The 24,867-nt window shown below is 39.4% G+C and overlaps 1 protein-coding gene across 1 annotated transcript in view; it reads left to right on the top strand.

Annotated features, from left to right (window-relative positions):
- The first annotated feature begins 2,957 nt into the window (after positions 1-2,957).
- Positions 2,958-24,867, top strand: part of zmiz2 (zinc finger, MIZ-type containing 2) — a 60,050-nt gene continuing 38,140 nt past the window's right edge. The window contains 1 exon segment of the mRNA XM_079408206.1: positions 2,958-3,095. The gene's annotated coding sequence lies outside the window, so the exon portion shown is untranslated.

Here is a 24,867-nt window from a genome sequence, read left to right as displayed (position 1 = left end):
AGTGTTGGTGAGGCACGGTGATAATATTAAGAGAGTTTGATATGTGTAGACATAACGTGTACCTCCCACCCCTCTGTTGCACAAACATTGCACAACCCGATCCCCTCACGGTGTAGTAAAGTGCCTGTTTTATTGACTCAATGTCTTAAGGGCAGTTCTCTTCCTGTTTTTCTCGCAGTGCCCTGCGAGATCTTAACAGGACAGGAATGAGAGAGGAATAACAATTATGTCACTGCATGAAAGCCAGCGCTTGATAAACTAACAAAATGGACGACGTGAGTGCTGCCTCTTTCCACGATAACATCACAGAGGCAAAAGAGCATCAGAACAAATCACAAACATACAAATGCAGGGGCGAGAGAAAGCCAGGAAAGCAGATGAAAGATCAGGCTGATGAACACCGTCTGTCTCTGTCACCTCATGCCCAGAAGCTGAATTCAAACCTTAACATGACACCGTCTCTGCCAAACGCAGCGCCGCTGACTGCTGCCAGATTGCCATACATCTGTTTCACAGCTAAACTACTGCTGCTCCTTTCTGCTGGATCTGAAGCAGCTCTCAGTCACCAAAATTGACTGTTTTAATTCACGGTCCTGGTTGTGAACGATTCACCGTGTATGCTATTCCAGAGAAAATAATGTAATGAGATCAATAATGAAATAAATTGAGAGAGTGCAGCTGATATCTAAGCATACGAAGGGTTGAGAGAAGTTGAGTTCGCCCTTCTCTGACCTCTCTATTGTGAGGTTTGCAGCAGTCTGAACCAGTCCTTTCACTGCCTGCTGCTTTTTAGGGGACAGCGCACACCACAGCTCTTCTAATTCATGATTTAAAAACACTTTGGCTACTTGCCCGTGTGAAAAACATGTCCCTGAACACTTCGAACCTCATTCATGAAGCACAAGTGGAAGGAATTTCTGTGTAAACTGTTTAGACATCTAATACAAGAAATCACTTGAAATGTAAAATGTATATTTTTTATAATTGATTTTACATTCGTTCTGCTTGTGTTTCATGAATGAGGCTAACTTTGATGAAATAATTTGGATAAATAATTCATCTGTGATTCAGGAGAAATCATTTAATAATAATTTGACATGATTAATTGAATTTGAGGTCATTATATTTTCTTTTAAGTGTTTTATTTTTAATAACGGCTGCATTTATTTGATTAAAAATACAGTAAAAACAGTGATATTGTAAAATATTATTACAGTTTAAAAGAACTTTTTTCTATTTGAATATATTTTAAAAAGTAATTAATTTCAGATTTTTTAATATCAGTCTTCAGTGTCACATGATCCCTCAGAAATCATTCTAATATGCTGATTTGCTGCTCAAAAAATATTTCATATTATTATCATCAGTGTTGAAAACTGTTGTGCCGCTTCATATTTGTGTGGAAACTGTGATGCATTTTTTCAGGATTCATTGATAAATAAAAGTTAAAAACTTACTGACCTCAAACTTTTGAACATTAGTGTTAATTACGCAATTATCTATTCATACAGAGTAATCATTTTTAATCATGTCAAAAAGACAAGAAAAGGCAAAAAATACATGTTGAGAAAAAAAAAATCCCCAAATTTTCTGAATCCATCAGGTGTGAAATGGCAGTAGCTTGTCAGTGACATAACTCCATTAACACAGGCATGACTGAACATTTATATAATGCAGCAACAGTGCGCCATTTTGGCTCAAGCATCTCCCACCCTCCCTAAAAATTCCTTTCATTAACATAACAATATGATCCCACAGAGCCACAATGGCGGCCATGTCTCATGTCATAAGCACAGAGTTTATACCATAACTGGAATCTGGGCTGGTCACTACACAAATATTATTATTATTATTTTTTTTTACAGTATTCTGTGTGTGAGACATTTTGGTGCTTCTTTATTATTGCTGTAAGTAATACATTGTGTAAGATTTTCTTGACATTAATAAAAATAATTCCCCAAAAGAAGAAAAATAGAATTAGTGTTGTTGCTAAATAAAACAAAAAATAGTACAATTAACTGAAATAAATCTGAAATAAAATAAAAATATTCGATTAAAAAACTTAAACTTAAAAAAGTGAAGTTTAAATTGAAGCACTAAAATTAAGACCAGAACTGAAATATAAAATAAATTAAAGCTAAAGAGAAATACTTTAAAAACTAAAAAATTACCTAAGAATTTAGGCAAAAAAAAGAAATAGTGTATTTATGTAATAATACTAAAATATAATGATAAAAATAATAGCTTTACACGTTTCATTTATTCTCTTTTCCCAATTTCTCAAAGTGAAAGATTACATTTGCTTCATAGTTAGTGTAGATTAAATGCCCTTCATTGAAGAATCCCCCATATATTTCATTCATCATCGAGCGCAGCACAATCGTCACCCAGCCCAGCCCAGTCTCGCTCGATCGTTCGATCTCTCGACACTCCATTAATGAGTCTCGCATTCGAGGGGAAGTCAGTCAGCTGGGGAGGGGGTGAGTGACACACACACACACACAAAAAGAAAGAGAGAGAGAGAGAGAGAAAGAAAGAAAGAAAGCAAGCAAGCAAGAAAGAGAAAAACTGCCTCTCTTTCTTCCGACAGAGCACCTCCATCCCCATGATCTCATGAATAAATTATAGCGACTCATTGTGCAATAGAGGGAGGAATGCAGTCGAGCAGACTCGCGCGCGCACACACATACACACGCACGCGCGCGCAGGAGCAGCAGCGCGAGAGCAGCCGCGACTCTTTGGATTTACACAAAAACATTTCATTAAAACACACAAATGCTGGGAGACGGAACGCTTAGGGTGTTTTATTCCACTACATATGGATCATATAAATAGAAATCCGACACTTTCAAGAATAATATGATCCAGTTTTAACGGTTTTAACGTACTCGCACGGCTTCCGATTTCTGAGGTAACCGTAGATATCCAAGAAAAGACAGAAACGGCTGCGTTTTTATCCGTTTTAGCCCCAGCGAGGATCGAAATAGGTCCTCATCTTTTGTTTTTGAACATTTCGAGGGGATTTTCTCACAAGCAAAGCTGAACACGGAATCAAATCCAGCCAACAGATCAACCTCGGGCAGCCGAAGTGGAAGGTGAGGACGGATCATTAGAGCTCTCTTTGTGATCTATTTAATCTTATTACGTTTTCCTACGCGATTTAGATGATTTTTTTGTATGTGCACATGTGTGTAGCGATATTCAGTGTGATCCAAGACTCAAAGGGCTTAGTTTTCAATCGTGCTCGGTGATTTGAATGGCCCTGTGCAGTCGTTTCCTGCTTTTCTTTGCTTTTAACTTCTTTATTACAGCTATCAAATGAGCAATAATCTGTCATAAATGTGTGTTTCCTTCAAATGATTAAGTATAGGAAGGTTGAAGCTATGCAGACGAGCTTACAGTTGAAATGCCTCCTGCTAGAGCATGAATTGGATGATCAGTCAGGGTTGGATGTCTTTAAAAATGTGTGTGAAAAGACAGAAATGACATTATAAATCGACCCAGACAGGGTTGTTGAATTGCTTTTGACTTCTGCATGCTTTTACACCCATGCTATGTGGTTATTGTCTGAAATATGTGTGAAGTAAACAGCTAGACAGTGAATCTCAGTTTGAGCTGGTGCACTCTGTTTTTTCTCAATGCAAACATGGCTTTAAATGTGGTCAGGTTTGATCTGGGGAGTGCAAAGTGTGGCATTATAATAGTGCAGCTGTTATTAGATCAAGCTTGGATGCTTTTAAGTGAATTTCACAGATAAATGCATTTAAGACTTCAGTGTTTCAGTATTGCTTGTCACAGTGATCACTTCATTGTGGCTCTTTGGTTTGTAAAGTTATTTGTTGTGAATGCCAAACTCTGAATTTTGTCATCAGAGATCACAGGATCTGCTTCAGGAGATGTTAGTATCAGGGTGTGTGTGAAATGCATGCTGCTTGTCTTTTTAGGGATCTAAGCTGAAACCGAGTTGCTCCACATACACCAGGCAGCATGGGAGGGGGGTTTTGCCTGTCGCATCACAATACCTTTTGCATTAGCATCATGATAGAGCGCTCCACCCAGATGCTTTACATATTAGCAGCACACCTACAGGCAGGTTGGTGTAGCGGGAGGCGTTTTAGGCCGGTAACGACACACAGCAGGTGAGATGGACAGATGGTGAAGGTGGTGCACAGAACCTCAGCTCTACAGACTGTGTGTTTGCAGGTCACAGACCAGGTAGGTGATAAATGCTGTGCCACCCATCCCTAGGGATCAAATGATGGCCACAGACATCTCTCTGCTGATTTAAAAAAAATTTCGGCCCTAATTTGCATGCGTCGTGTCATTCTAAAACACTATCGGTGATAGATCACTTAATTATGATAAGAACCCATCTGCTATTCTGGACAAACAGCATCGGGCGTTCTTTTGGTTTTAAAAAGAAATGAGGACGACATTACTTATCGTCATGAATATTTAATTCTGAACATTGCATTGTCTTCATATGTGCTCTATGTGTCGAGGAAATGTTTACTAAAAGCACTTCTCGTCGTGAGGAGTTAGTCAATAATTGATGGCAGGGCGGCCTCGGCAGTGTCAAGTAAAGCTCCGGTCCTAAAGATGAGTGTCATGGCTTTATGTCGCCTCTCTCCGTGGATACAGGCCTCAGCTTAATATTATTAAATGTGCTCAGAGTTTGTATGGCCCTTCTGTGGTATTATTAGGTAATATTTGCATACAAGAGCAGCTTGAAAGCTCAATGGTTTACTATTTGTCAATGAAGAAAATAAGACAAATATTATTGTACATATACAGTTTTATTGTAAAATAATTATTTCTGTTCTAGTTTGTGTATTTTACAGTGAATTTGCAATAGTCAGAGATTGCAATTAGTACTTCTAATAAAATATTATATTTTCTTTAATATTTTTAATTGGTAGTAATAATAGTAACTATTATTATTATTATTACTAAGGTAACACTTTATTTTAGGGTCTCTTAACTAGTTGCTTATTAGCATGCATATTACTAGAATATTAGCCATTTATTAGTAGTAATTAAGCACATATTAATGACTTATTCTACATGACCGTATTCTACATCCCTAATCCTACCCGATACCTAAACTTAACAACTATCTTACTATTAATAAGCAGCAAATTAGGAATTTATTGAGGGAAAAGTCGTAATTAATAGCGAATAAGTGTTACCATTACTAACTAAACATGATTTTGTAGTCATATTTTTTTAGTCATATTGAGATACAATCAGAGCAATTTTGGAAATAAGACTGCCATAAATATTACTATTGTAAATGTATAGTTTTACTGTTAAATAAATTAATATATATATATATATTTTAAATTCTTAAAAATTCTGTCTCCTATTTATTTTCTCTAATATTTTTATTCAGTTGTAGTATTATTAATAATAATAATAACTACTAAAATATTAAAGAACATAAAATCTATTCTTTTTGTAGTCATATTGATATATAATCAACAAATTTTGGGAATAGAGACATGAATATTACTACTGTAAATGTACAGTTTTACTGTTAAATAAAATTATTATAGTTTTTTATTCTCAACATTTGGGTTTAAATTACAATAATAATTTCTTATTACATTTTGTTTAATATTTATGTAGTAATAGTAGTAATAAAATAATAATAAATATTGTTATTACTAAATTAAAAAAAAATCCATTTACTATTTAGTAGTCATATTTTATAGTAGTATTGATATATTGTCAGAACTATTGATCTGTCTATACGTGGATGTCTAAACATTTAAGTATGTTAATAAACACTTTTAAATTTGAGTTTAGACTTAATGTTGGATTAAAATTGCAGTGCATTTTTATTTTCAAAATGATAAAAAGACTGCATATGTAATAAGCGTTATGTAACATACTAGTGTTTATCTTTGCATAATGCATTGTTAGTATGCATTAATAGTGTATAGTATATACTTTAACATAGCTGCAGTTCTTCATGCCATTTAAAGCTTAACACATGTTCCTGTTATATTTCAAAGTTGACATTCGTGACTCAAATCAGTCTTTTCATCTGACTTTAATTGACTTGTTAATGATTAGTAGCTTCCATGCACGTGTCTCAACTGTAACAGTAAGCCACTCCATAAGCATGCTGTGTCTTTGAGGACAGGAGCTGGGTTTTAAAATAGAGTCATTGCACCGGGAAACCTATCGCTTTATTTTTTAACCTTGGTTTGTGCAAACACTGTGCTTGACCTTGGCTCAGAGTGGGAGTGTGAAGACAGCAGTTTTGTAGGGGATGTGTCAACAGAGGCCCTTCTGTACGAACAAAAGGATGAGCAGGTAATTTAATCCAGATCTCACACACTGATGAATAAAAGACTGTCCAGGAAGAGTGATTCCTCCACATGCAAGTCTCTTTATATTTTAGCATATTTATTTTAAGTTTTAAGTTGAACTGTGTTTACAGTGACTTAATAACACTATTTTTGCAGTATGCATATTTCTTTATGTGCCTTATTACATGAATCACCTAATATATATGCTTAAATGTGGTGTATACATGTAGAGCACACTGCATGAGACTGCATCCCACAATGCCCAACCTGACTTTGAACGAGTCCGATGTGGGACTGCACGATTAATCAAAATAAAACAGAAATTGTGTTATGGCTTAGTGCGATTATCAAAAAGCGAACACTGCAATTTAATTAAATAAATACATACACCACGTTTCAGAGTGAAACTCTTATTTTATTTGTGTATAGGCCTACCTCCTGATCCGTTGTTTTCAGTGTCCAGAGTGACACTTTTGCTTTTGGGACGCAACATGCACTTTCCCATACTTGCAATGAGAAACACTTATAAACCCGCTATTGTCAACCATTTATATTAGTATTGTAATTTCACCATTAAGCTGTAAAACATTATATTATTTTTCGTAATCATTTTTATTTTGTCAAACAATAAACAATAGGTTACTATATATATATATATATATATATATATATATATATATATATAACAATATCTGGGTTTTTTAAAAAATTTTTTACAAAATAATCAGAAATATTTTTGGGTGAAGTGTGCCCTACAAACAAACAACAACAACAAAAATTTTTTTAGAAAAAGTGCAATTTGTCACCCCCCCTTAAACCATGCAGCCAAATTTGGAGGAAATATCAGTCAGGCAATTGCATTGGCAAATTTTTTAGTTAAGAAATGCAAAATATACTTTTTTTCTTGTTTAACTCTTTGGCACTTGCTGGGTTGAACGTACTATGTAGTGCGGTTAAGTGTTATTACTTAACTTCACTACATAGGTTTATACTGTGTTAAAATGTAAACATTGTGTTGCACAGTATGCTAGTACTACATGTCAGTTATAGCCTTAGAAATTCAGTCAGATCTTCAAACTAGACGTATGGTGTTAACGTTTGTCCTGGAGGTGTTTGGTAAGGTTGAACGTAGTTTAGTTCTTGCGAAGTGAGAGTAATGCTCCAGATTGCAGAAATAAAAGCGCACACAGACAGATTCACGGCCATGCCCTCTCGTTTCTGTCTGCCTCACTGTATCAGTACTCTGGGGGAGTTTCTTTTTATATCCGCGGAGTGAGCAACGCACACAGTGTTGAAATCAACGTCTCTGCTGCACGTATGGATCTAGCCAGGCTATATTTGGTGTGCTGACTTCAAAAAGCTCTTCCGTTACTTCAATTTCCTCTCTTGAGTTCTGTTCTGCGGTCATCAATTGCGGTGGGTTAAATGTCTGAGCGGTCCGAGAGCCCCTATGAAGTGCGGACCCCCACAGTCCACCTGGGGAGAGATGTGGTTAAAGGGTTTAATGGGATCACTTGACAGCGGAGTAAAGGGGGCTGCTTTGTGATTAAACATTAAGATGTTTAGGTACAGATCAATGCAATCGATGTTCGAGCCACTCCGTTGCTTTTTTCCCTCCCTTGTGATGTCAATGGCTAACCGCTACAAGACGCAGATTAATAAAATCTCTCTGTTGTTGAAATGGAGAAAAACACATCATGTGCACTAAATAAACCTAAAATGAGTTTTCATGTAGCTAACATGTGGAATGCAGTGGAGACGTGCATCAGGAAGGAGATCTTGCATTAATGCCACTCAGACGTTGCTCGAGCGGCGTGTTAACAGGCGGGTGGCAGTATTACAGAACAGCCTGAAGATCATTGGATAGGCCTGGCTGTAATCCGCCTGCGTCCTGCCTGCTGTTTTTCAATCCGCCTGCGTCCTGCCTGCAGCCAGTGCATTAGAGGACAGGCACAGAGAGACGAGTAACCTCTTATTGACAAGCTGTGTGCATGCGAGCACAGCTTTATTACCCACACACACCTCTGCTGGATCAAAGCCAGAGAGCAGAGGTCATAAACCTGGATAAATCTTCTTTGGTTTTTTTGCTTCCCCCCTTTCCACCGCACACATTCTCCCGAAAGACAAATTAGACGTTTTGCCTCGTTGAGGAACACTCTGGAAATTGCTGAAGTCAGATTGCAAGCTGCCGGACGGGGTTTGCCAAAAGTGTCGAGACTTGTGGCCGTCCTCGGATGATTAGCATTCCCAAACGGCCATCTGATAACGTTGGCACTGAGATCCAGACCGCATCACTGTTGGCTTTGTTCGGGTCCTATAAACATTTTTTCCTAAATTCTGTGTTTGTTTGTTTTTCCCCAAAAATTTCTGGACTCTGTTTAAATAGTAAAATTTAATTTTAGTAGTCAAAAAACCCTATGAAATCTTGTTTATTTTTATCTGTTTTTTTTTTTAACCAAAATTCTGTTTTCCATTTTTTTTTTTTTCATTTTATTGGTTTATTTGAATTGTGATAATTACTAATTTTATTTTATATAAGTTTATTATAAAGTTTATTATGTATAATCAGTTAAATCCATAAAACTTCAACTTAATATTCAAATGTTTATAATAATAGGGCCTCATTAAATAAATAAGTCAAATAAATAATTTTTAATTAATTAATTAAATTCAGAATTCCTGGGTTGTCTGTATAAATTTTTCTGGATTTACAATTTAATTTAAAGTCTGTGATATCAGATGAAACCATAAAACATTAACAATTGAAATAATCTTTCAAAATGCTATGAAACAAAAATGTAACACTTCCTTTTTTTTGACAAACAAAGAGGTTTACTGTTAAAACGTGGAAGAAAAATATGAATTTTATTTTATTATTTTATTATTACTTTGAGAACTACATTCTACTGTATAGTAGTAATATATGTCACAATTGCTTCATTTTAAACCCAGTTAAATTCTGTGACATTCTGCATTATATAGTACTAAATTCTGTTAGTTAAATGTTAAATTATATAGTAAATTCATTACTGGATTCCATGATTCCGTCTTAATTTTTTGCATCATAGAAATCATAGGGTCCTGCTTTGTACCTCACTAATGGCGAAAGGTGGTGAGCTCTTCATCCACAAGCAAAGCTTCTCCTTCAAAGGCCTCGTCAAAAAATGGAAGCACATCTAACGGGATTAATGGAGGAGAGATGATTCCACAGCTCGTCATTTCAAAGACTCGGACGCGAGTAGTAAATTCCTCTTCCAGAGGTGTATAGGGGGTTGTAATAGATGTCAGAGATGGACGACTGCACCGGCGGAGTGGGGGGTGGATGTGGAGCGCTCTGGGATGGGGGCAGGTAGCTCTTTCCCTTTCAGAGCAGCTGCCGTTTGCTCTGCAAATTGATGTTCTTCACTCCCCCCGCATGTTTGGATACTCAGGAATAGCTTTGATCTCTTTTGGATGGCGGGGCGCTTTTTTCTTTTTTGACCACTCACGCAAATTGCGCCTGTAGGGACTGTGGCCCGAGGACTGTTTATTCGTCTGTAACCGCAGAGAAAGGTAAAGACACTTTGTCTCGGATATCAGTGTGCAAGGGTCGCAGGGGTCACCCCGGAGTACCTTTTCACCAGCTGCTAGGAATCCTGGGAATGTCAGTTAAAGGGGTACTCATGTAGACAACAAACAGCTAATGGTTTCTCTCTCGGTTTTTTGGCCAAGATTCAAGATTTTTATTTGTCACATACACAATTATACAGAGTATAACCAGCAGTGAAATGTAGGTCAGGTCCGCTCCAAGGACAGTGCAAGTATAAAGTATACAAATATTAAGAAAAAGAAAAGTAGAAAAAATAAAAGAATAAAATAAAAAATATCAATGTGCAGGTCAGTATGTTGTTGACTTAGTAATAAGAGGAATGTGCAAAAAGAATGTGCAAAAGGTACAAGGTATTTAAATAGCAATATGAGGTAGAGAGAAATTATGAATAGCTTATTGATATGGTGATGTTAACATGAAGTCAAGTGATGCTATGACACAGAGTTAGAGTTTAGGAGCCTGGTGGCCTGGGGGAAGAAGCTCCTCCTAAGTCTCTCAGTTTTTGCCATCAGGCTACGGAAGCGCTTACCAGATGGAAGCAAAGTGAATAGACGGTTACCAGGGTGATTTGAGTCCTTGATAATTTTGACAGCTCTACTTTTTCAGCGTTTGAGGTAGATGTCCTGCAGAGAGGGGAGAGCAGACCCTGAGATGCGCTCAGCTAAGCGCACAACTCTCTGTAGTGCTTTGCAGTCCTGATTGGAGCTGTTTCCATACCACACTGAGATGCACTGAGTCAATACACTTTCTATGGTCCCTGAATAGAAAGTTTTCAGGATTGCTGGTGAGACCCTGAATTTCCTCAGCTGTCGCAGGTGGTACAGTCTTTGCCTGGCTTTCTTAACCTGTGTTTGGATGTGTGTAGTCCAAGTCAGGTTCTCGGAGATGTTTACACCGAGGTACTTGAAGTTTTTCACCCTCTCCACAGGGGTCCACACGTGATTCAAGTACAATGAGGTGTCTGTGGTCATCCACTCGTCAATATGCTACGCCCCGGGCGCTAGATTATGCGAAGACTTCTGTGAAAAGTGATGAAAGAGATCCTTCATATGTGCAGTTTTTGTGAAATATTAAAAATTTGTTAAAGGAATCTTCTGGTTTCAATACAGGTTAAGCTCAATTTTGGCATAATGTGGATTACCCTCCAAAGATTTGGACTCTTCCATACTTGTTCAATACACACACACACACACACACACACATACATACATACATGTACATTAATGAAAACAGAAATGTGAAGCTTATTTTATAAGAAACATGTCTTAAGTTTAAGTTTTTATTTAATATTTATATTTCATTTTATTTTGTCACCTTTATTGCAAGATTTTTAAGAGTTTTAGTTAGCAACATAATGTATGGCATTGCATTTGGTTTCAAAGTTGTAAAATTTGTGTAACTTAAGCTTCTTTCACACAGATTCCGGAAAATATATGGGTAATGTGTTCCGGGAATCATCCCGGGATTGTTTGATTTTAGTTCATTCACACTGCCAGTGATTTTCTTGAATCTGTGCGTACGTTCACACAAAACCCGTAAAGATCCCGTAAAGACACGTGACATTTCAGTAAACTGGCGAACGATTTCAGCTTCAGCGCGGATAGTGAGGAGCTCCCTGATCGCTGCTTTTCCAGTTTGCACATTTTTCGTTGTGTGAACGTTGATCTGCCTTCAAAACACCTTAAAACTTCAAAAAGAGTTGCATGATAACGCGTGTCATCAGCCTTTACGGCATTGGTTCTGGCTTTTGTTCACACAGAGCTCGTTCCGGGACCGAAACCGGCAATGTTACCAGGTCTCCAACCCGGGATCAATCCCGTAATTAATCCCGGGACGTGTTTGCGTTCACACAGAAGGCACTCTGGCAATTTTCCGGGACCAACGTACATGTTAAAATGGGCTTAAGTAAGCTTTAGTAATTCATGTTAAGATGCATAATGTTTGCATTTTGTGGCTTTATTGTAGACATATGAAGTATTATAACATTTATGGATTGGCCTCATTCACTTTCTTTAAGTGCCTCATTGTAACGCTTTTTTTTTTTGGAAAGAATAGGAGGGACAAGTGGAATTTACTTTTGTGTTAATCAACATATATTTAGCCACAAATACTCTACACTGACCTTAACTTGCATTGAACACTTTAATTTGCTCCAGTCAACTAGTTTGTGAGAAGGTGTGAGGCGTCGATTTCCGCCTCTTATTTTTAGTTGACTGTGGTGACACCTGGTACAGATAAGGAGGATTAGATGCTGTGTTCGATGTCTTGTAATACACACTCTCAAATGCACTACTGTATTGGCGTTTGGCCACCTGAGAAAAGGCTTAGACACACTATGGCAGTTCAAACACCAGGCAACAAAGTGTCTCTCTCTCTAACTTCTTTTATCCTTCCTTCAGACACCAACGGCCCTCATAAAAAGAAACATATTTGTATTGACAGCTCTGAATGTTTCTAATCTCATGCTCGTCTGCCAGAGGGATGCCGAGTGAGCATCCTCCTTTTGATAAGTCTCTCCGTCAAGGGAGTGTTCTAACCTCTCAGTGCAATCTGAATGCCTTTCTCAGATTTTTTTTGTTCACTCTTAATGAAGAACAAGCAAGCAAACCAATCGCATTAAAGTGAAAATTTGTTGTGCCAAACTCATGTATAGCACAAAAGAAGGTAGTTTGAAAAGTTTTTTTGTTGTTTTTTTTTGTCCATACAATGTAAGTCAATGTGATCCAATTTTGTTTTTGAACACTGACTTTTATTATATGGACAAATACAGTTAAAACTGGGTTTAAATACAGGGCTCCATACTAACTATTTTTTTACTAGAAGCACTGTAGCCCCTGACTGAAATTTTTAGGAGCACAAGCACAAGATTTAGGGGCACACCTTAAATCAGCCTGCAATGCAATCGTTCACATATTTTCCCCATTTGAACTGTATTACTGACAAATGCTTTGATATTCCGTTTTTCAGAATCGATACAGTATCGCCAAACAAAATATCGCAATACTCACATTTATTGATATTTTCTTACACCCCTGGAATAAACAGAATATTTAACTGCTTTCATTGATTCAGCGTGACTAATAAACCCACAACTACGACAATATTTGGTTTATCTGAGTTTGTCTTATTATAATTTTCATTATAATTAATTATATAATAATGCAATGCTAATCGACATAGACTTTATCACTGCTAAGAATACTATGAAATATGTTGTGTGCCTTATTCTGTGTAAGAAGCCACATAATCTCACAAAAGTATTTATTTCAAATGCATTGAGCTACATTCATCATGAATTATTTCATTTACCGTCCTTTTTGTACTATCTTAAAACTAGCAAGAAGACTGAAAATAATAGTAAAATTAAATCTGTGGATCAATAAAATAACACACGGAGTCTAAAACACAAGCTGTCGTTCTTAAAGCGAGCCGCCTGAAACTGATAACAGCAGAATCAGATCAGAATGACGACAAGAGTATGCGTCGCTCTGGCTCATGCAGGAAAACCGGACGCGTTGTCAAAATGAATCTTTCCTGCGGTCTCATCTGCAATGTCAGCCGCTGTCTAATCTTCCCATCAACCCGCGCAGGTCCTCCGCAGCTCTGCCCTACCACAAGGCAACTCCCCAAACAGGCTTGTTTCCATCTAATCTGGCCACCAGAGAGAAGCGCTCTATGTCATCATTCACACCCTCCATATGGCGCAGCTCCCCGTATGAGGACGGCAAGGCGCAATTCATCATTATAAGGACAAAAAGAGGGCAAGGGGGGTTGGTGAGGAGGACCCTAGCAAAAGAAATACGCAATATTGTTGGCTATACAACACAATTTGACGAGATTATTCATGGGCACTGTTTGCTGAGTTGTAAAATAGACATGCAGTGTGAGAATATAATAAATAATAACAATGTAAGAGATAATATACTATAAATAATACAATTATAAAATATAAATGTATTAATATATAAAAATATTACTATAATATATTTATATGTTATGAATAATGGAAATATAGTTAAAATATATAATATGAAATTTTATATAAATATATATATAAAATTTGTTTTAATTAATTTTTTGGAATAATACTGTTACAGAAGTAGGACTCGGACAGTGAGATGGATGAATGAACAGGTATTTATTGGCAATCAGCTGAGCAACAAGGAGTGTGACAGGTAAGTGGTAATCCTGAAGGTCTTCGGTAATCTGGAGAAAGGTTAACTTAACTATCTTCTTTTGATAGGGAACACGAACTGAATACACACCTCACCCGGATGGCAGGCTAGGACAGAACGCAGGAGCAAACTGACTGGGGATCGCTGGAGAACACACTCAGGAGGAAACACTGCAGGTAAGTAGACAAGGAGGTAAGTAGTAGGCATAGAGCTGTGATAGCTATGGCAGCCCTCTTCGCATGAACGAGACCGGACACTGGGGTGCTGTGAGGTGTGTGTATTTATGGCATGGCTAATGAGTGACTCAATGATGTGCAGGTGCGTGTGATCAGTATTCAGGTGAGGGAGTGCGCTGTGATTGGTTGGTTACAGAGCCTGGCAGATCTGTGACACTACCCCCCTCTCCACGGCCCGCTCCCGAGGGCCGAGGACCCTGACATCGTGGTGGTCTACCCCTCCCTCTGGGTGCTGGACGTTCCGGATGGCTGGCATGGAACTCTACAAGTAAGACAGGATCAAGAACATCATCTCTGGGGTCCCATGATCTCTCTTCTGGGCCGTAGCCCTCCCAGTCTACAAGATACTCCAGCCGACGCCGGGAGTCCAAGATCTCCTTAACTTGGTAGATGGCGCTGTCTTCCAGGACCAATGGGAGCCTGTGGGGGGAGAAACAGGAGAGTGGTAAGGTTTAAGCAGTGAAACATGGAATGTGGGGTGAATCCTGTACTGAGGGGGAAGCTGAAGCTGGTAAGTGACTGGGTTGACTTGCTTGATTATGGTGTAGGAGCCAACAAATCTGGGACTTAATTTCTTGCAGGTTAGGCGCATCCTGATGTCCCTGGTTGACAGCCAGACCTTCTGTCCATGTTGGTACTTGGGAGCTTTGGATCGTCGAAGGTCGGCTGTCATTTTGGGCCTACGCACTGCTCGCTGAAGATGGTGGTGAGCAGCGTCCCAGACCCTCTCGCTTTCTCGGAACCAGTAGTCTACTGATGGTACATCCGCCGGTTCCCCAGACCAGGGGAACATGGGTGGCTGGTAACCGAAGTGGAACGGAGTCATACCGGTGGCTCGATGGCGCAGAGAATTCTGGGCGTACTCGGCCCAGCCAATGAACTGGTTCCAAGAATCCTGGTGGCCATGGCAGAAGGTTCGAAGGAATCGTGCTACTTCCTGGATCTTTCTTTCGGTCTGCCCGTTCGTCTGGGGATGGTATCCGGAGGACAGACTGATGGTCACACCTTGGAGCTTGAAGAAGGCTTTTCATACCCTTGATATGAATTGGGTTCCATAGTCAGAGATGATATCCTCAGGGATACCAAAGTATCGGAAGACGTGGTTGAACATCAACTCGGAAGTCTCCATTGCTGTGGGTAAGCCTTTGAGAGGAAGAGACGACATGACTTGATGAAAATCGATTAACCACCACCAGAATGCATGTGTTCCCATCGGAGGCAGGAATGTCCGTAACGAAGTCGACTCCTAGGTGTGACCAGGGCCGATTGGGAACGGGCAGATGAAGCAGCTTGCCTATTGATAAGTGGTGTGGACTCTTGGACATGGCACAGTCTACACAGCCTTGGACGAACCTTCTAACATCTCCGGCCATATTGGGCCACCAGAAGCGATCTCTTAGCAGCGAGAGGGTGTTGTTGGCCCCTGGGTGCCCAGAGATGAATGTACAGACTGAATGAGGGGTATGAACGGCCCTGGGAACATATTGCAAGCCGGGTGGACAGCCCAGCGGAGTGGCCGTGGAAGCATTGGTGGGGGTGAACGGACTTGAATTCCACTGAATGGGACTTACGATGATCTTCTCGGGGATGATGGATTCAGGTTCTTCACTAGTTTCTTCCTTTGAGTCATAGAGGCGAGACAGGGCGTCGGCTTTGACATTCTTGGGACCTGGACGGTAAGAAATCGTGAAGTTAAAGCGTGTGAAAAAGAGGGCCCATCGGGCTTGACGAGGGTTCAGTCTCTTGGCCTCTCTCAGATACTGCAGGTTCTTGTGATCGGTGAGAACTGTGAAGGGATGTTGTGCACCCTCCAACCAATGCCTCCACTCTTCTAGGGCCAATTTAATGGTGAGAAGTTCTGTTACCTATGTCGTAGTTTCTTTCCGCCGGGCTGAGCTTGCGAAAGACGGCACATGGATGGAGTTTAGCTGGTGTCCCCTGCTGCTGGGAGAGTATGGCACCAACTCCTGAGGTGGATGCATCGAAATCCACAATGAATGGTTTCCTGGGGTCTGGGTGTACAAGGACTGGGGCGTTAGTAAACGCTTCCTTGAGCCTTTCAAAGGCGTCGGTGGCTGCTGGGGTCCAGGAGAGAGCTTTGGGTTTGCTACGGAGCAGGTTGGTCAGTGGCCTGGTGATGGAGCTGTAATTATGGATGAAGCGGCGGTAAAAGTTGGCGAACCCCAGGAAAAGCTGAAGCTCTTTAATAGTGTCAGGAGTGGGCCATTTACGGATGGCGTCCACCTTCCCCTCGTCCATCTGGATGCCACCGCTGTCGATGATATATCCAAGGAACTGCACTGAAGACTGATGGAAAGAGCACTTCTCTGCCTTGAGGAATAGGTGGAAGTATCTCAGGCGTTGCAGGACCTCCGCAACGTGGTGACGATGTTCGGCCATGCTCCGGGAGTAGATGAGGATGTCATCAAGACGCTCAAAGATGCCCCTTCTCTCCACAATACAGACATAAACCAAGAGAAAATCTTCTTTGTCGTTCCTGATTAGATAGTCGTGAATTGTCTATTTGCATAGGTTCGTTGACTGGTTCTGGAGGGTGCTGGTCTGTTTGGTGGCGGAGGAGTGAATTGCAACCTGAAATGGGAGTTAGTTCTGCAAGACAAGATATCATTCGTGTACCGCATCGAATGGAATGTTGGATGAGACTTTCCAATCCATGGGAATCATCGTAGGCAGCAAGCTGTAAGCAGAGTCTGGGCTCCAACCCTTGACGGTAGGCAGTTAAAAGGGCACGTTCGTTCCATCCGCTGGCTGCTGCAAGGGTGCGGAACTGAAGGGCATAATCATTAATGGACATGGTATCTTGACGTAAATTATATAATTTGTCACTTACTGAAGTGTCATGTGCAGGTTTGTCTAAAACTATAAAACTAAGTATAAAATTTTGTAGGGATTGAGTGACTGTACCTTCTTGTGCCCAGATAGTTTCTGCCCATTGTAACGCCTTGCCCTTCAGAAGAGAAATGATAAAAGCAATCTTCGCTTTTTCATTGGGGTACAATTGAGGTTGCATTTCAAGTGCTAGCGAACATTGCAACAAAAATCCGTTGCACTCCTCCGCTACACCAGAGTAGGGCGCTGGCCTGGCCATGGGACTGGAGGTCAAGGTAGTGGAAGAACTGGTGATGGGAGGTGAAGGCGGTGGTGCTGGTGTGAGAGCTCATCGGAGTCGGTCCACGAGCTCTTGGAAGGGGTCGGGAGTGCTCATGCTGTTTGTCTGTCGGTGTAGGTCCGGTCTTCTGTTACAGAAGTAGGACTCGGACAGTGAGATCGATGAATGAACAGGTATTTATTGGCAATCAGCTGAGCATCAAGGAGTGTGACAGGTAAATGGTAATCCTGAAGGTCTTCGGTAATCTGGAGAAAGGTTAACTTGACTATCTTCTTTTGACAGGGAACTTGGAACACGAACTGAATACACACCTCCAGGGCTTGACGCTTACCTTTTCCCCAAGGAGCACATTAAAAAAAATTTAGGGGCGCAATGCAAATTTTTCAAATTAGGTGTTTTAGCTTAATAAGGGGATACAAAGAGACATTTACAAGCACAATTATTTAATTTATCAGAATACAGAAAGTACACAAGGTTTTTAAATAATTTTACTTCTAAAACTGTAACTTGAATGCAATGTAAGTCGCTTTGGATAAAAGCGTCTAAATGCATAAATGTAAATGTAATGTAAATGTGATCGCTATGGCAATCCTCTTCGCATGAGCGAGACCGGACACTGGGGTGCTGTGAGGTGTGTGTATTTATGGCATGGCTAATGAGTGGCTCAATGAGGTGCGTGTGATCAGTATTTAGGTGAGGGAGTGCGCTGTGATTGATTGGTGACAGAGCCTGACAGATCTGTGACAAATACATACATACATATATACATACATACATACATACACACACATATATATATATATATATATATATATATACATATACATGGCTTGAATTTCGGCGCGGGATTGCAGGGATCGCGCATAATTTAAACCATTCCCGCAAGTTTAACTTTTATAATGCGAGAAATTCCTGCACAAATATATTTGCTTCATCTCAGATTAAATACATCTACAGACGCGAAAAAAAAATAAATCACTGGTTCAAACAGCCTGTCTTTTTTTTAAAACAGCGCTGCACCGGCCTTCTCTGTCGTTGAGTCCTGTAGCAGAGCATCGGCGTGTTCTCCGTGGCCCGCGTCGCACAGATTTACACAAGGCTGTGTAACGCGCTCTAATATTCTGAGTCATAATGAGTTGCTTGTGAAGATGTTATCGGCTTCCAAATTATATTATTTTAATCCTGAAATTCAAACATCAAATGCTGTTTTGCTCTTTATAGTGTGTGAGTGGATAGAGCGCGCTCGCCGACTCAACACAGCAGCAGCGAAGCGCGAGTAAATCATCATCTCCTTATCATAAAATGCGCATTTTATCGAAAGTTAACATGAATGAACATAAGAAACTAGACTCCCGTTCACTGATCGTCATCATCTCTCACGTAACGACCCATGTTGCAATGGCGAGAAGACGCCAACAGCTTGGTATGCATAATATTTGTATGAAGTTTTGAAAAAGCAAAGAACTGAACTGATCTGAAACCCATGAAATACACTGAAATTGAGAGACCTTAATATATAGTTCTTAATGTCAGTTTGAAGGAGAGCATGGTGTATTTTGTATAAAGTTTTTTTTAAAAACAAAGAAATTGAACTGAAACTGGAATATACAAATACAGTGATTCTTAATATATAGTTTTAATACAGTTCTTAATGTCAATTTGAAAGAGAGCATGACAAATTTTGTTATAATTCTTTGAAAACCAAGATACATTAAAAACTGTAGACATAAATAAATGAAGATGATTAATTTCGCCCGATGTGTCAATTTATTCCCCCCCCCCAAGAATCTTTAAATCCCCCCCCCATGTGACCCATGTAAGGGGGGAGTTCCCCCCCCCCCCCCCCCCCCAGTTTAAAAACCGAAACTCAGGCCCTATATATATATATATATATATATATATATATATATATATATATATATATATATATATATATATATATATATATATATATATTACTTAGTATTACTTTAAGATGATTTTATTTTGCACTTGTCAAATAAAATGTTAACATCTATAATTGGGTTTAAAATGTAATAATTGTAATAATTGTGGCGTTGTGTGGAGTAAAAATCTATTTTTGACACCATGGCTTCTTATGTGGTTGAGTTGATCATTTGCTTAGTAGTGTGCCGCAGCTTTTGAGTCTGATTTGAATTACAGGCAAATCGATCTGCGAAGACATGAAATTGTGCTTTTGGCCGAACCGTGAGCGCACACATCGCTCCTCACAAACCTTCCCTACTGTTTTCTGCAGTAATGAGCTGTTCCTCTGGTTCCTCCTCAGGCTGTGATGTGGTGTTGTCTGGTTAGTGTGGAGTGGACACAACCAAGCAAGGTCACTAGGGTTAATGGATTCTCTGTTCTCAGTGACAGGGACACCGTGGGCTCTGATAGATGCCTCATTAGCCCCGCGTCTCTATCCTGCCTCTCCGCTAGCCTGCTGTGAGCGAACAAAGCCGATGGTGAAGTAAAAGAGTGTGATTGTTGAGACGAGAAAATTGTTGTGCAACCGACTGGCGACTCGTTTACAGCAACAGACTGTGTCTTCATGCTTTCGCTTAATAATTTACTGATTGGCATCAGCTGAAATGGCATGTTTGTTCTTGCTTCTTGTTAGTGAAGGTTATCGTTTCCCCATGCACCCTTGCCAAGACTTTGTTATATATATACATAAGTCATGGGTTCTTCGTAGAGTTTCCTCGAGCCACTTTTTCTTAGAAAGCACCTCTAAAAAGGAGCCGAAATGGTCATTAATATTTCATATTATATATTTTATCTCACCTGGATGAACAAGCAAGATGCAAGTCGTGATTCTCTTCAGCAGCACCTCCTAGAAAAGGGACCTGTCTTAACTTGCTTTTTCAAGTGCTTTCTTAAAAATCCCTAGCTAGATTTGTCACACTAATGCTTTTAACACATTTATTTGCTGGGTGAGAACAAAGGTGACTGGCGTTCAGGCCTTATGTTGCCCTTAGTCCCTGCTGGCAGGATAACAAGGTGAGAGCAGGCGCAGCGACTCCCGCAGGCTGTTGGACCAGAACGGCTAAGCCAGCATCACCTCTCCGTCTGCTCGTCACAGACAAAACGAACAGGGTGTCGGGTTTGGCTGACCCTTAACCCCCTGTCTTCAGCACAAGCTGACTACTGTACACTCTGTCCAGCAGTGTCATACCTTAAACTTTTGACAGTCTGCTGGCTCGTGAGTGTGCCGGAGCTGGTCACAGATCTGGGCCGATTGAAATCTGCTGCATACAAGCTAAAATCTGCTTGAACCTGCTAGAACCTTGAGCCAATAATCAGTACAGTCAGAGGTCAGGATCAGGAGAATTGCTTGATGTGAAAAGTTTAAAAACATTTTTTATTTTTTTTTCTCTCCCTTAAGATTGCTCTCATTGCCAGTGTTTTTTTTTCGCGTTTTAAAAAGAGAAAAGTGTTAGTTAGGCTAGTGTTAGTTTTTTAATAAAGTAAATGTTAGTAAATGAATAAAATCTAAAAGGGGCAAGTTTTTTTTAAAGAATAGAATTAGAATAGAGCGTATATATGTAGTTTATTAAAATACATATTTAAATTGTGTGTGTGTATATATATATATATATATATATATATATATATATATATATATATATATATATATATATATATATATATATATATATATATTAGATATAATTTATAATTGAATAAATGTTTATATATTTATAAGAGATATAATTTTGAAATAATTTTTATAAAATGTTTTGTAATTTGTAATAACTTCATTTATTATTATTTAGTTACATTATTTATTATAACTTTTATTACTATTATTATTTACTTTCTTTTTGATTTTGCATTTTTCTTGTCAATGTTATTTAAACATTTTATCAACATTTAAAACTTTATGAAAACTGAAAAACAATTCATTGTTTTAATGTTTTACAGATTCTGACTAGTGCATAACTTAGTTCAAGTTTATTAGTGCATTAGTGTCATTTTGTGCAGACGCAAGCTGTAATATTATGTTTATGCTGTGTATATATCTGATTAATCTCTAGTGTATAAGATGCATTTGAGTGTTAACCTGCTAGCAAAGCACTTTAGTTTACATATATTTGATTATGATTGGATTATTTTGAAACAATTATATTATTACTAAATATTTCTTCAAAAACATTTTTAGTGGATTAATATATTGCAGTGTTAGGCTGCGTTTACGCTTGGCACTAACATTAAGTCTGCAGAGGATGGCCCCTGTACAAAGTTGACCTGGAGTGGTGGGTTTTCATTTGAAAAGCATTTTCAGTCACAGGACAAATCAAAATAAGTGTACGAGTCTCACTAGCGCTCCACAGCTTGGTGTTCCTCATCTCTCTTCTTACAGCTAGGGAGTAGGGCTGGGTATCGAGTTCGATACTTTTTAGGCGCTGACCGAATTGCCTCGATACCATCTAGGGCTGTGCAATTAATCGCTTGCAATTCTCATGCGCATCTCGTCAGTAAAGCCGGTTCCGTGATTGGCGGTGAATCTCCATCACCTGTTTTCAAATGGAGCGGCAGTGAATACACAGAGCCGTAGTTCACTGACAAGCTACGTGATACCACGTTCATAATCGAATACGATTCATCTGCGATTATGAATGCGATATTGCCTAGCTTGTCAGTGAACTACGGCTCTGTGTATTAGCTAGGGCTGCAGCTAATGATTATTTTTATTGTCGACTAATCTATCGATTATATTTTCGATTAGTCGACTAATCTATCGATTATTTTTCAATTAAATCATTATTTTATTATCAGTTGATGAATTATTTAATTAAACTATCAATAAATAATAACAGTAACTTCTTGTTATTAATCTTTATATTTTATTCAAACGTTTTCTCATAATTAATACTTTACAAAAATAAATAATAACACCAACAAAAAAAAGAAATAATAACAATAAAGAAAAATAATAACAAGAAAAGAGAAAAGAAAGAAATAATAAATATGAAAAAGAAAATAACAATAAATAAAAAATAAGAAAAAGAAAAATAATAGCATTAAATAATTAATAAGAAAGAAAAGAAAGCAAGGAAGCAAGAAAGAAATAGGCTAATGTAACAGACGCAGGCAAGTGTGCTGGTGCGTGTAAACCTCACTCCCTTGATCTCAAAGAAGTGGCGCTCTAGCGACTGACGCTAGAGGCCGTGGCCTTTAGCCTCCTCGTTAGAGCGCCCGCCTCCCGCGCCGGAGACCGCGGTTCGAATCTCGCTCGGAGCGAGGCGAAGTAGAACCGTCACATTGGTGCCGTTGACCCGGACGGGAGTGAGGTTTAGGGGGGTGAGTGTAACAGACGCAGGCAAGTGTGCTGGTGCGTGTAAACCTCACTCCCTTGATCTCAAAGAAGTGGCGCTCTAGCGACTGACGCTAGAGGCCGTGGCCTTTAGCCTCCTCGTTAGAGCGCCCGCCTCCCGCGCCGGAGACCGCGGTTCGAATCTCGCTCGGAGCGAGGCGAAGTAGAACCGTTACACTAACAATAACAAGAAAGAAAGAATGATTAACAGGGCAGTGATACAGTCAATAGAAATGCACATTATTGCTGCTTTCACAGTTGCTTACAGGTGAGAGACTTGAAATTTTTTATTTATTCAGCAGATTAAAACATCTGCTTGAATACATATTTGTATGAATGAAGAGCTGAAGTCATAACCGCATTCAAGAATCAAAAATGGCGTCATAACACCGGGAAGTTTTATCACAGTTGACAGCCCGTGTTTAATAAAGGAGCCCAGTCGAGGCTTGTCCACGGCACTGACGGCAGCTCCAGTGAATCTTAAGATGAATGCGAATCATTTCTCCTCCTCTGTCTCTGTGGGTGAATTAAACCCGTCGTGATTATATAGGCAACTCGATATCCCGTGCTGTTCCATTCATTCAGCGCAGCTTTGAATTCGGTTGTGAATCCTGACAATGCAAAGGCATCAGTTCGGCTATATGTGGTTCTGACGGTCGTGTAATAATATGCTCTATGAATGCAACTCTATGAAGTGATATTGCCATACTAACCTTTACCTTCTGCTCTAGAGTCTTGTTTTGTGTTGAACATGGCAGAAAAACAGTCTTAAGTAGGGATAACTGCAGGCTCGCACAATGGGCGTGGCTAAAGGTGCGACTCCACGACGCATTCCATGCTAATCGACGTATTTTCATAACCGACGTAATCGATGACATCGACGAATCGCTGCAGCCCTAGTATTAACTGCCGCTCCATTTGAAAACAGGTGATGGAGATTTACCTCCAATCACAGAACCGGACGAGATGCGCATGAGAATCGCATGAGATTAATTGTACAGCCCTAATACCATTGAGTATCGAAAAACGTCTTGTCGTTTGGTACCAAACTTCGATACCTAAGGGGTTAATCTCGTCAACATCAGTGACCCAGTAAGCCTGCAGCACTAGGTGTGTTCGACTAGAACCGGCGCTGCGCAGATCGATCAGTGTTTGACATTCGCGAGAGTGATTCGAAAGCATACGGAGTAGTCTCTGCTCTCTATAGCTCTCTCGGTCCTGCGCAGTGCTGCGTCAAATCAAACACACCTATTAGTTTACACCGGTTACACTCAGAGATGTGGCTCACACATGAGGCTGTGGCATGAAAGCGTCCCAACACCCTTATATGTAAGGCTACGTTTACACTGGTGCGTTTTTGTTTAAAAATGAAAACGACCCTCGTCCATAATGGCGTTTCAGAAAAGATCTCCATCCATTCGACACGACCGAAAGTGCGCGTTACGTGACCATTCATGCACACTGTAGCGTCATGCTACATAAGACTTATATTATGCTTTTACTCAAAACTCACTTTAAACCACCATCGAACTTCTGTTTGCCGCCTAATGTGTGTTTTGGCCATGTAATGTTGAAGAGAGAAAGCATATAACGCTATACATACTGGCACACAGCGCTGGAATGTGCTAATGCTTATCAGTAAATTAGTGGAAAATTTATAGAAATGATGATTCTGTCTGAGCTATGTGTTTTAAAACGAACATTCAATACAGTACAATGCAATACATTTTTATTATCCACCATGGTTGAAATTTGCCTAAAACAAATTGATCACACAGAGGATGAGCTGGGTCTTTTAAAATACACTCCGCTTTCCATTTTGGTCGCAGTCTAGAGCCCTGTCATGTTAAATTTAATTTTCGTATTACAACAATAAAAAACATTTTATTTATAAAAAAGCTTTAGCAGCAACACTAATACTAGCAGTAAGCAAAATAAACGTAGAATGTCTAATGTTTTCAAATGGAGAAAATAAATAAAGGACCGGAGTCATATCAACTTCATTTTTAACTACAGTTTTAGTAGGTTTATAAGCTGTTTAATAGGCTAAAGAGTGAAGAATAATTCACTGGATAATGTTAATTCACGGAATAATATTCTCTG

This window comes from Barbus barbus, assembly GCF_936440315.1.
Source record: "Barbus barbus genome assembly, chromosome: 45".
NCBI classification, from domain to species: Eukaryota; Metazoa; Chordata; class Actinopteri; order Cypriniformes; family Cyprinidae; genus Barbus; species Barbus barbus.
Note: the sequence above shows the minus strand (reverse complement) of the source record. Positions and strands in the feature narration are given on the sequence as shown.